The 10,548-nt window shown below is 40.1% G+C and overlaps 1 pseudogene; it reads right to left on the bottom strand.

The window, feature by feature from the left end:
* Nucleotides 1-535: 535 nt before the first annotated feature.
* On the bottom strand, nt 536-1,665 carry LOC118344012 (annotated as a pseudogene).
* Nucleotides 1,666-10,548: the final 8,883 nt, after the last annotated feature.

The raw sequence follows: 10,548 nt of genomic DNA, 5'->3' as shown, positions 1-10,548 counted from the left end.
AGGAGGAACGCTACAAAGGTTGTGATTTACCTTTAATAAGTTCAAAAGTTCAATCAAGAACAAGAGGAGTAAAACTCAACTCACAATGACTAAATTCATCAAATTGCATAAACTCCTTAACATGAGGCTATAAAGAGTATTTAAAGCAAACCTCAATTAAACCCTAGCCAAAATAAAGCCCCTTTTATCCAAAATGCCCCCGGATGAACAGTGTTGCTAGTACTCACTACAGTAAAACCCTAACCCTAGTTCAATAAAATAATAACTTTCCCAACATGCCCTTGCATAGGCCCCCCCTTAAGTCCTACTCATAATAAACCCAATTATTCTAAACTAATAAAATAAGTCCTTTAAATGAATTAAACAAGTTGAAAGCTTTCAAGTGCCCAAAGCCTTTAAGTCATGTTTTTTTGCCCAAAACTGAAAGTATTAGCCTATTAAACAATAAAAATCATCTCGAGAATTAAAAGGAAATTATGCTAAGGAGAATCAAAACCACGAAGGAAGCACACTACAATTTATGAAAACTCCTAGCTCAATTCCAACCGTCAACTCTCACAGCCTGCTCGTTCCTCTTCTTGACACCAGATTTGGCAACTTTGAGGCTCCTGTGCACAACACTCAACCTAGCAAGGGTTTGCTTTCTTTAGATTAGCACCGATCTATCTTGGCCCTCAAGTTGAATGGTAACTGTTTTCTTGTTTGCCAAACCAAAGTGCTTGTAGGAGTTGAGGTTGTAGAGGTTGTTGCTCTCCTTGCTGAACTGCACGCTGGCCGTTCCATTCCTAAACTCCTTCACCAGGAATGAGTTGTTCTTCTTCCCCATCTCCCATATCAACTGCTCGGGTACTGTCGCAATCTCCTTCCCTACACCTTGTTGTTTGGTTCTGTTTATGAATCTAGGGGAGATTTTGGAGGGTAGCCTTTAAGTCATGTTGCTGCCTTCTTCCATACCTTATCAAATGAATAAAAACTGGATCTTCATCCTTCAACCCCATCTTGAATGTTGGGCTCTTGCTAAACTCGTCCCAAGTGGATTGCATCAATCATTGCATTGCCTCCTTGATCTTCTTGGCTCTTGACCTTGTAATTGGCCCATCTGGAACTTGCAAAGGATCTTTAAGACAAGGTCTATGTTGGTGCCCATCACTCGTGTTTTGGGAACTTTAAAATTATGCTTCATGTTTTTGGGATATTTTGCCTTTAAGGCCATATGTTTATGTTTTGGGACAATGTTTTGGGTTATGACATTAGTTTATGGTGCCATGTGCTTTGCAATTGCTTATCGCATTGCCTAGTTATCTGACTTTTATAATTTTTCCACTGCATTGTTATTGCATATTGCTAGTGTACTTAGGTGCATAGCATTTCATCTGTCATGTACGAGATGTGTGTAGCCTTGTGTTACATGTTCCGGCGTCTCAATCACCGTCCAATCCCAAGCAGGGGCTGGGGCCCAGTATGGTATCAGAGCAATGACATCTCTGGGGAAACCCACACGTTGTCCTAGGAATGCATGGTACCTTTAACTAGGCTTGAGATCTGTAGTCTTAGGCTTGGATCTTATAGCTTTAGGCTTGAATGCAGAGGAAGAAGGAGTTATGCAGTAAGATTGCCAGTCCAAGGGAAGAAAGGTTATTCTCCTTGAGGAAGGGACTAACCCATGTTGGTTTTGTGCATTTTCAGGAAGAATGAAATTATGGTCTAAAACTAGCGTGAGAATACATCTCCGAGAGGCAGGGATAAGGAGATTGGGAATCCTCCAATGGAAGGGGGACATGCCATAGTTGAAGCTATTTGCTAGATGACTGAAGTGGTGCGTACTCAAGTGGAACATGGACAGAATGCCAGACAAGTACCACCTAGAGAACAAGGATGTACCTACGAGAAGTTCATGGTGTATAGATACCTGAATTTCGTTGGAACGGAAAGACCTTTGAAGGCCAACAAGTGGCTTATGGATTTAGAAAGGACTTTCGAAATTAGTGGATGTACTGAGAAGCAGAAGGTCCAGTACGCAGGACATATGCTTCAGGGAGAAGCTAGAATTTGGTGGCAAACTAAACAACAACTTTTGGTCCAAGAATTGGGAAGTCTGATCGCACTCACTTGGGAAAGATTCCAGACCGAGTTCGACAACCATTTATTTTTGGAGATAGCTACGTAGCATAAAGCTTTGGAATTTGCAAGTTTAACTCAAGGGAATATGACGGTCGATCAGTATGCCACTCGTTTTATGGAAATGGGGAGGTTCACACCTCTTCTGATTAGTACCGAGAAGATGCAAGCAAGGAAGTTCTAGGACGACTTGCAACCTCGCATCTGAAACCAAGTAGCATGTCTACAAATAGGAAATTCCAAGAATTAGTTAATGTGGCTTCACTCGTCTGGAAGTAATACGGGGAAGTGAATGGCCCCGGTAACCCCAAGCAAAGGCAAGGGCGTGGTAATTGGGAAGGCAGCACCCATTACTCCACCACCTTGTCGCCAATGCGGGAAAAGGCACAATGGAGAATGGAGAATGTCGAAGGGCCTCAAGAGCTTGTTTTAGATGTGGTCAAACCGGCCATATGATCCGGGATTGTCCGCAGATTACGCCTAGAGGAGTGTCAACGCCAAACACTAAACCCAAGACTACATCAAAGGCCAAGGTTTATGCTATTACGCCTGGATAAATAGACCTAGAAGCTGATGAGACGGCAAACGCTGGAGTGATTATTGGTAACATTTTTGACTTTGCCTTAATTGTAGATAACTTGTGTTTGGGAAATGTTGAGTAATCATAGTTATCTCTTTAAGTAAAGTTAGATTGAAGCAGTACGTGGTTTGTGCTTTGTTTGATTTAGGAGTGTCGAGGTCTTTTATCTCTAATAGATGTGTACGACGATGTGAGCTCAAGGCTAAGCCAATGTCTCAGAAGGTTTTAGTAGCTATTCCCGACGGGAAGGTAATCGGTTGTATGAGTATAGTTGCGAATTTCCCATTGGAAATCACCAACTTGATCCTAAACGCATATTTGATTGCTTTTCACATGATGTAATTCGACCTAATCTAAGGAATGGATTGGTTGTCTAGGCATTATGCCCAGATAGACTGTCTTATGCGGGAAGTAATGTTTAACTTACCTGCACGTGAAAGGATTTGCTATATGGGCGAGTTTGTTCAGATTGATTTGTTTATTGTAACGGCCGAACAAGTTAAGTCGAGTTTGGTGAACGGGGATAACGTCTATCTAGTGATGATAAGGAACATAAAGGAAGGACATGAAGGAATCCAAGGAATCCCTGTGATTGAGGATTTTCCTAAGGTTTTCGTTGATGAACTACCTGGATTACCTCCAGAACGAGAGACAGAATTTGTAATTGAGCTTGAACCGGCCACAACTCTAGTGCATAAGGCACCCTATCGGATGGCCCCAATAGAATTAAAAGAGCTTAAAGTGCATATTGAAGAACTTCTAGCAAAGGGTTTTATTTGACCTAGCTCATCGCCATGGGCACCGACCTTGTTCGTTAAGAAGAAGGATGAGACTCTTCGGATGTGCATCAATTATAGGGATTTGAATAAAGTTATTGTTAAGAATAAATATCCTTTTCCAAGGATAGACGTTCTATTGGATCAATTGCAAGGAGCTGCTATTTTCTAGAAGATTGATTTACGATCTAGATATCATCAACTTAGAATCAGGGAGCAAGATGTCTCTAAGACCGCTTTTCGAACTCGTTATGGATATTTCGAGTTTGTAGTCATGCCTTTTGGGCTGACGAATGCCCCTGCCGCATTTATGGAATTGATGAGTTGGATTTTCTAGCAATATTTATGTAGCTTTGTAGTGGTATTCTTAGACAATATATTGGTTTACTGTCATGATGAGGAAGAGCATAAGAAGCACTTGAGGATTGTACTGGAAACATTGCAAGAACATCAGTTGTATGCCAAACTTAGTAAGTGTGAGTTCTGGCAAAGGAGTGGCAGTGGATCCTGCTAAGATTGATGCTGTAACAGAAGGCAAAGGCCAACCAATGCTCATGAAGTATGTAGTTTCCTCAATTTGGCAGGATATTACCGAAGGTTTGTGGAAGGATTTTCCAAACTTTCTATTCCTTTAACGGCATTGACAAGAAAGAATGCTAGATATGTATGGACTGACCAGTGCGAGAGGAGTTTCCAAGAATTGAAGAAGAGGTTGACTTCGGCCCTAGTGTTGGCATTACCAGAACTTCATAAGCCCTACGTAGTCTATAGTGATGCTGCATCTAAGATGGGATTGGGATGCGCTTTAATGCAAGAAGGAAGGGTCGTCGCATATGCTTCGCGACAGCTTAAAGACCATGAACGAAATTATCCTACTCATGACTTGGAATTAGCAGTGGTAGTCTTTGCATTAAAAATTTGGAGGCACTATTTGTATGGGGAGAAATGCGAAGTGTACACGGATCACAAAAGTCTAAAGTATCTGTTTAGTCAAAAGAACCTAAATTTGAGGCAATGAAGATGGGTGGAGACCATTAGTAATTATCAGTGCAAGATTAAATATCACCTCGGTAAGGCTAACGTTGTAGCTGATGCACTTAGTCGCAAGACTCAGACAGACTTACCATTGATTTTAGCAAAATTAAGAAACTGGAGATCTGCCGCGAGACGTCATGTATGCAGTAGTGCAAGAGTTCATAGCTGCAAATGAAGAAGAAATCCTGGAAGGACAATAGAAGGACGAGAAACTGGAGAAGCTTTGACAGAAGATTATGAAATCAGAAGGGCAGCAACATTTCTCTATTGGAAGGAATGAGATGCTCTTTTATAAGGAGAGGAAAGTAATTCCTAATCTCGCTAAACTTAAGGAAAAGTTGCTAAGGGAGGCTCATTGCACCGCTTACACAGCGCACCCTGGAAGTACAAAGATGTATCGAGATTTAAAAAGTTAGTTCTGGTGGGATGGAATCAAGAAGGATGTAGTAGAGTTTATGGAAAAATGCTCCATTTGCCAGATGGTAAAAGTTGAACATCAGAGACCAGCAGGTGAATTACAGTTATTGCCTACTCCAGAATGGAAGTGAGATGATGTGTCTATGGACTTTGTAATCGGTCTGCCAAGGACATCATCAGGAAAGAACTTGATATGGGTTATAGTCAATCGGTTGACTAAGAGCACAGGTTTTCAACCCATAGCTAACACAGATTCTATGGAAAAGCTATCTCAACTTTATGTAAAGGAAATTTTCTGGCTGCACAGAGTACCTAAGACTCTAGTATCTGATTGAGATACCCGTTTTACCTCACGATTTTGGCGGAGTTTGCAAAAGATGTTAGACACTCGTCTGAACTTTAGCAGTGCTTATCATCCTCAGACAAATGGACAAACAAAATGTACAATTCAAACCTTGGAAGATATGCTGTGAGCATGTGTTATGGAACTAAGTGGTGATTGGAAAAGTCACATACCTTTGGTGGAATTCGCCTACAATAATAGTTTTCAAGCTGCCATTCAGATGGCACCTTATGAGGCTTTCTACAGAAGGAAATGCAGATCCCGTTGTATTGGGATGAAGTGGGGGAAAAGAAAATGCTAGGACTCGAATATCTACAAGAATTGCAGAGACAAGTAATTGTGATCCAAGAAAGAATGAAAGAAGCTCAGAATAGATAGAAAAGCTATGCTAATAACCGACGTAGGAAATTGGAGTTTGCAGTAGGAGATTGGGTATACCTTAAAGTATTGCCCATGAAAGGAGTCGTACGTTTCAGCAAGAAGGGAAAGTTAAATCCCTGATATGTAGGACCCTATGAGATAGTCGAAAGAGTTGGCCCAGTAGCTTACATATTGAATTTGCCAGCAGAGATACAAGGAATACACAATGTGTTTCATGTATCAACTTTGAAGAAGAGTTTCGGAGAAAAACGGCCAGTATTTATGAAGTCCGATGAGATTCAGCTTCAACCCAATTTGTCTTAAACGGAATGGCCAGTACAAATCCTGGATTGTAAGGAGCAGGAGTTGAGGAATCGGAAGATACCTCCAGTGAAAGTATTTTGGAACAACACGGAATTTGAAGAAGCAACTTGGGAATGGGAAGACACAATGAGAAATGAATACCCCCATTTGTTTGTAGCTTAAAAAACTTCGATGTATGTACGAATTGTATGGTATGGATGTATTGGATGTATATGTATGCCGTGAATGTTTTGTTCTTTGAGAAATTGTCTATTTCGTGCTTGCTAGTTTAAGTATGGTAATCATGTGTGCACCTATCAAACCCTTGAAATAGGGAATGGCACGAGCTAGAAGGACCCACGTATGTCTGTTTCTTCAATGGTAAGATTGAGGGAACAAAGTGAACATCGTATCAAAGAGTGCCTTAGAAGAAAACAACAGGAATTAGCAGAGCAAGCAAGATAGATGGAGATATTTGAGCATCATTGTACTCATGTGATGGATGCGGAAGGTCGAGGAAGACTTCGCTTTTGACAAGCATTACCACATGAGGAACGACAGCCGTGGAGTAGCATGAAGGAGGCAGAAAGAAGAAATCTGCGTAATTTTGATCCAGAAGCAAAATCAAGTGACACAACAGAAGAGCGCGCAAGTCGGTTTTACCTTTTGAAACTTCGGATACGTCTGCGGATCGTATTCATTTTCGTGAAGAAGGTCAACCAATTGAGGACACCGGATAGAACATAGGTTGAATGAATGCGGGTCAATATGTATTTTGATTATGATTTGGAAGCTATATTCTACTTTTCTTAGGACTCTATGACCATGGAGACGGATGAGATGCTCTCGTCCTTAGCGTCGTCTAAAAAACCTACAGCCGCTTGTGGAGGAGGTAGTAGTTTGGTATCTCTTCTTATAAGTGTTTTGATTAATGATTGCGGTGTTGACTTCGAGGATGAAATCTTTTTTTTTTAGGAAGGGAGGATGTGACGGCCTGAGTTTTCGTCTAGGCTTGGGCCTTAGAATTGTTCTAGGTTGCCATGGTATTTTAGGAGTTTTAGAAGCCTTGATGTAGTGACTTAAGCCCAAGAGAAGAGTGGCTTTAGTTACCTGTGAATTTCGGCCTTATTGGGAATTTAGGTCCAAAGGTTTAGGCCCATAATCTAGTTCTATTTGCTAGGGTTATGAGACCCAAGAATGTTTTGCTTTGAACCTAGTCTTGAAAGTGGGCCAAGAGAGAGGTGTAGGAAATGCCAAGGGTTGGCTTACATGCCTATCTTGGAAATGTTGCCACTTGTCATTGTGTAAGAAACTTTCTAGATGATTCAAGGGACAAAAGGAACCTAGAGGAGACCAAAGGATTTTCGGCTAGATCCAAATTCCCACATGTTTAGACCTTTGTCGTGCCCAATTCGAGTTCCAAGGGAGTTATCATGGAAAGATAAGCTTAGGGAAGTGAAATGCTGCTTTTTCTAGGAGTTTTGCATGGGGAACCAAATGGAGGCTTATGGGATTTGAAAATTTAGTCAGATAATGCCAAGTGTCAAGCATGCATGGAGCTTCAAGAAGGATATGTGAAGAGACTTTTGGACTTTTGGATGAGAATGCCCTTGGAATTTCAGCTAGCACACTTCCAAGTACTATGTATCTTTGCCATTTGTCACCTAGACAAAAATTGGACCAATAGAACTTGAAAGGTCACCTAGGGAAGGAGAGTTGGCAGATGAAGCATCACCTTAGGAAAGGAAGAAGGAGGTGGACGGCAAGACCATTGTGTCTTTTGCCACTTGTCATCCATGCAAAAGTTTACTTGCTTGGGAAAAGGAAGAGTCACATGATGTTTTTCCATGTTACCCTTAGAAGAAACACCCAGTTGTTTGTAGAAAGGAAGGGCACAAAGGGGAGAGAAGAGGAATTCGGCCAAGGGAAGAGAGCCTACACGCCAACCCCAAAGAAAAATGCACATTCCAAATGCAATCCATCTAGGGAATTCCAAGAGGTGGTTTCGGCCAAAGTGAAAAGAGGAAAGAAATCTTTGCCACTTGTCTTACATGCATTGGTTTTCAATCACCAATGAGGGAATGAGGCGTTTTCTATAAAAGGGAAGGAAGACCACACGCCCTAAGGCTTCTTCTTTTGCAAGATTTGAAATTTTCATGCTCGTACCCTCTCCATACAACTCTCTCATATTTTCTTGAAGAATCTCTCACTTTCTTATACTTTCTCCTCAACCAAACAAGAAGATTTTCTTATCTCAAGAAGTGATTTCAGCACACTAAGTCTAGTCAAGGTAAGAATTGGTTTTTCCTTCTAAGCTTCACACACATATCACTTGCTTAACCCAAAAATGAGATTCAAATCTCATTTGGTCAATGTGGAAGATAGAACACCCACTTTTCTTGTGATTTCTTGAAGATGGTTTAAGGTTCTTAAGAAACATTAGAAGTTGAAAAGAGAGAAGAGTTTACCCTCTATGTTTTTGGGCCACTACCCATGTCTTTAGTTATTTTAGTGTTTGCTTTACCTTAAGAATGAATTGAAAAATTTTTTACCCCAAAAACCCTAGAAGTTGAATAGATATAGACAAGTTTTGCTCTAGAAATCTGCACTTGCACTCGAGAACAATGAGGTGAGGTTTTTAGTTGTTTTTCTAATGAGGAATGTTTGGATTTACAGCTTGCTAATACTGCTATACGTGGATGTTTTTATAAGTATACACTCAACCTACTCTTGGTTAACACTTGTATATGATTATGTAAATCTTTTTATTACCATGTTTGTTTTGGTTACTATTTCTCGATTGTTTGTTGATTATGATACTATGATCTTATACCCATCTATGGAAGGAATTATATGCTTTGAAATTGTGATGAATATGCCATGAAATCCTTGTATACGTTTCGGTTTTCACGTGTTTACAAATTGTGGAAAATGTATCATAATATTTTGGCCATACCATGTCTTGAATGACTCGAATCTTGGTCAAATGCTACGATTTCATGCTTTTTTTTACTAAACTATGATTTCTATGTTATTTGATTGAAGTTTGGAACATGATTATGTGATGAATTTTCATGTTTTTGTGCCCTTGAGTGTCGGCCTTAGCAAGATTTTATGGTTCTATGCCCATGTTTTTATATCTATCATGGTTTATGTGATTATGCTATGAAATGAAGATGTTATGCCTTTTCATGTTTTTGTGCCCATCAGTTTCGGCCTTAGCAAGATTTTATGGCTCTATGCATATGTTTTTATATCTATCATGGTTAATGTGATTATGCTATGAAATGAAGATGTTATGCATGGTTGTTCTATGCACGACATCTCATATGCCATATGTCATGCATAAGTAAGCATGTTTAAGTCTCATGTCACATGCATTTTGGGGAAGATGTTTTTAAAGAAAAGTGTTTTTCAAAGAAAAGAGTCTAAATGTTTTATCATGACCCCGAGTGAGAGGGCGGGGGAATGTCCTAGTGGAACTTCTGTCCACTCTGGAGTGTATAAGATTGGAGTGGTAACCCCTGGGTCGATGAAGAATAGTCGAAGAGCCTCCAATGGATTCTTTTTAAAGAATGCCAGAGTGAAGAAGCACCTAATACTAGTAGGTGCATAAGGCATGTAATTCAATGAAGAAGGTTGAGTTATTATGATTCTCTGTGTATCTCGAACTGTACGGATGGTGGTAAGTAGGGATGGTGGTAGAGTCCCGCCTGTGATTCTTACCTACAGATATCGACATGCGGAGCAAGGAGGGGAGTAGTGTTGTGTCCACTCTCTGAATAAGTATAAGAGATCATATGATAAGGATCACTCGATGAAAATCTTGTGATATGTTCTGATAAGGCAAGTTTTGAATAAGATCATGTGAATAAGAAAAAGTTAAGAAGTTTTTCTGAAAAGTTTAACTTTGTTACAAGTCTTTTGCAAATGGTCAAGTGCATAAGTTAAGTTCTGGTTAAGGTATAAGTCAAGTACATGTCCATGCATGCATATCATGATATATTTTTGTATGCTTATATTAACTGTAGTATGTTGTGTGATTACTAGCTGAGATTTCTTGAAATCTCATTGTAGTAGTTTCTACTACCATTCCCCAACCGGAATGGTAGAAGTTGTAACAGGTTTGGTTAGAATCAAAGATGACCAAGAGGAAGAGAACGGCACCTCCTCCCCCGGAGAGGATTGTGCCTAAAAATGCCATGAAGTAGCCTGAGTCCTCCATTTGGGAGCATCTCGAGGCCATCGACCAAGAGATTGCAGGAATACTATAATTCATCGCCGAGTTCAAGTGGCGTAACAATCGAGACAAGGATAAGGCTTTAGAGAAACAAGTGAAGCCCGTGTCTTCTTGAAAAGTACGGGAGTTTAAATATTTGTGGGAAAAAAGGAGGACATCAATGTTTATGGCCATCTTTTGTGGATTCACGTTTCTTTTGTGGGAATCCCGTGTTTTGAGAACTTTAAAATTATGCTTCATGTCTTTGGGATAGTTTGCCTTTAAGGCCATATGTTTATGTTTTAAGACAATGTTTTGGGTTATGACATTAGTTTATGGTGCCATGTGCTTTGCAATTGCTTATCGCATTGCCTAGTTATCCGACTTTTATAATTTT

Source organism: Juglans regia, chromosome 12 (assembly GCF_001411555.2).
Source record: "Juglans regia cultivar Chandler chromosome 12, Walnut 2.0, whole genome shotgun sequence".
NCBI lineage: Eukaryota > Viridiplantae > Streptophyta > Magnoliopsida > Fagales > Juglandaceae > Juglans > Juglans regia.
Note: the sequence above shows the minus strand (reverse complement) of the source record. Positions and strands in the feature narration are given on the sequence as shown.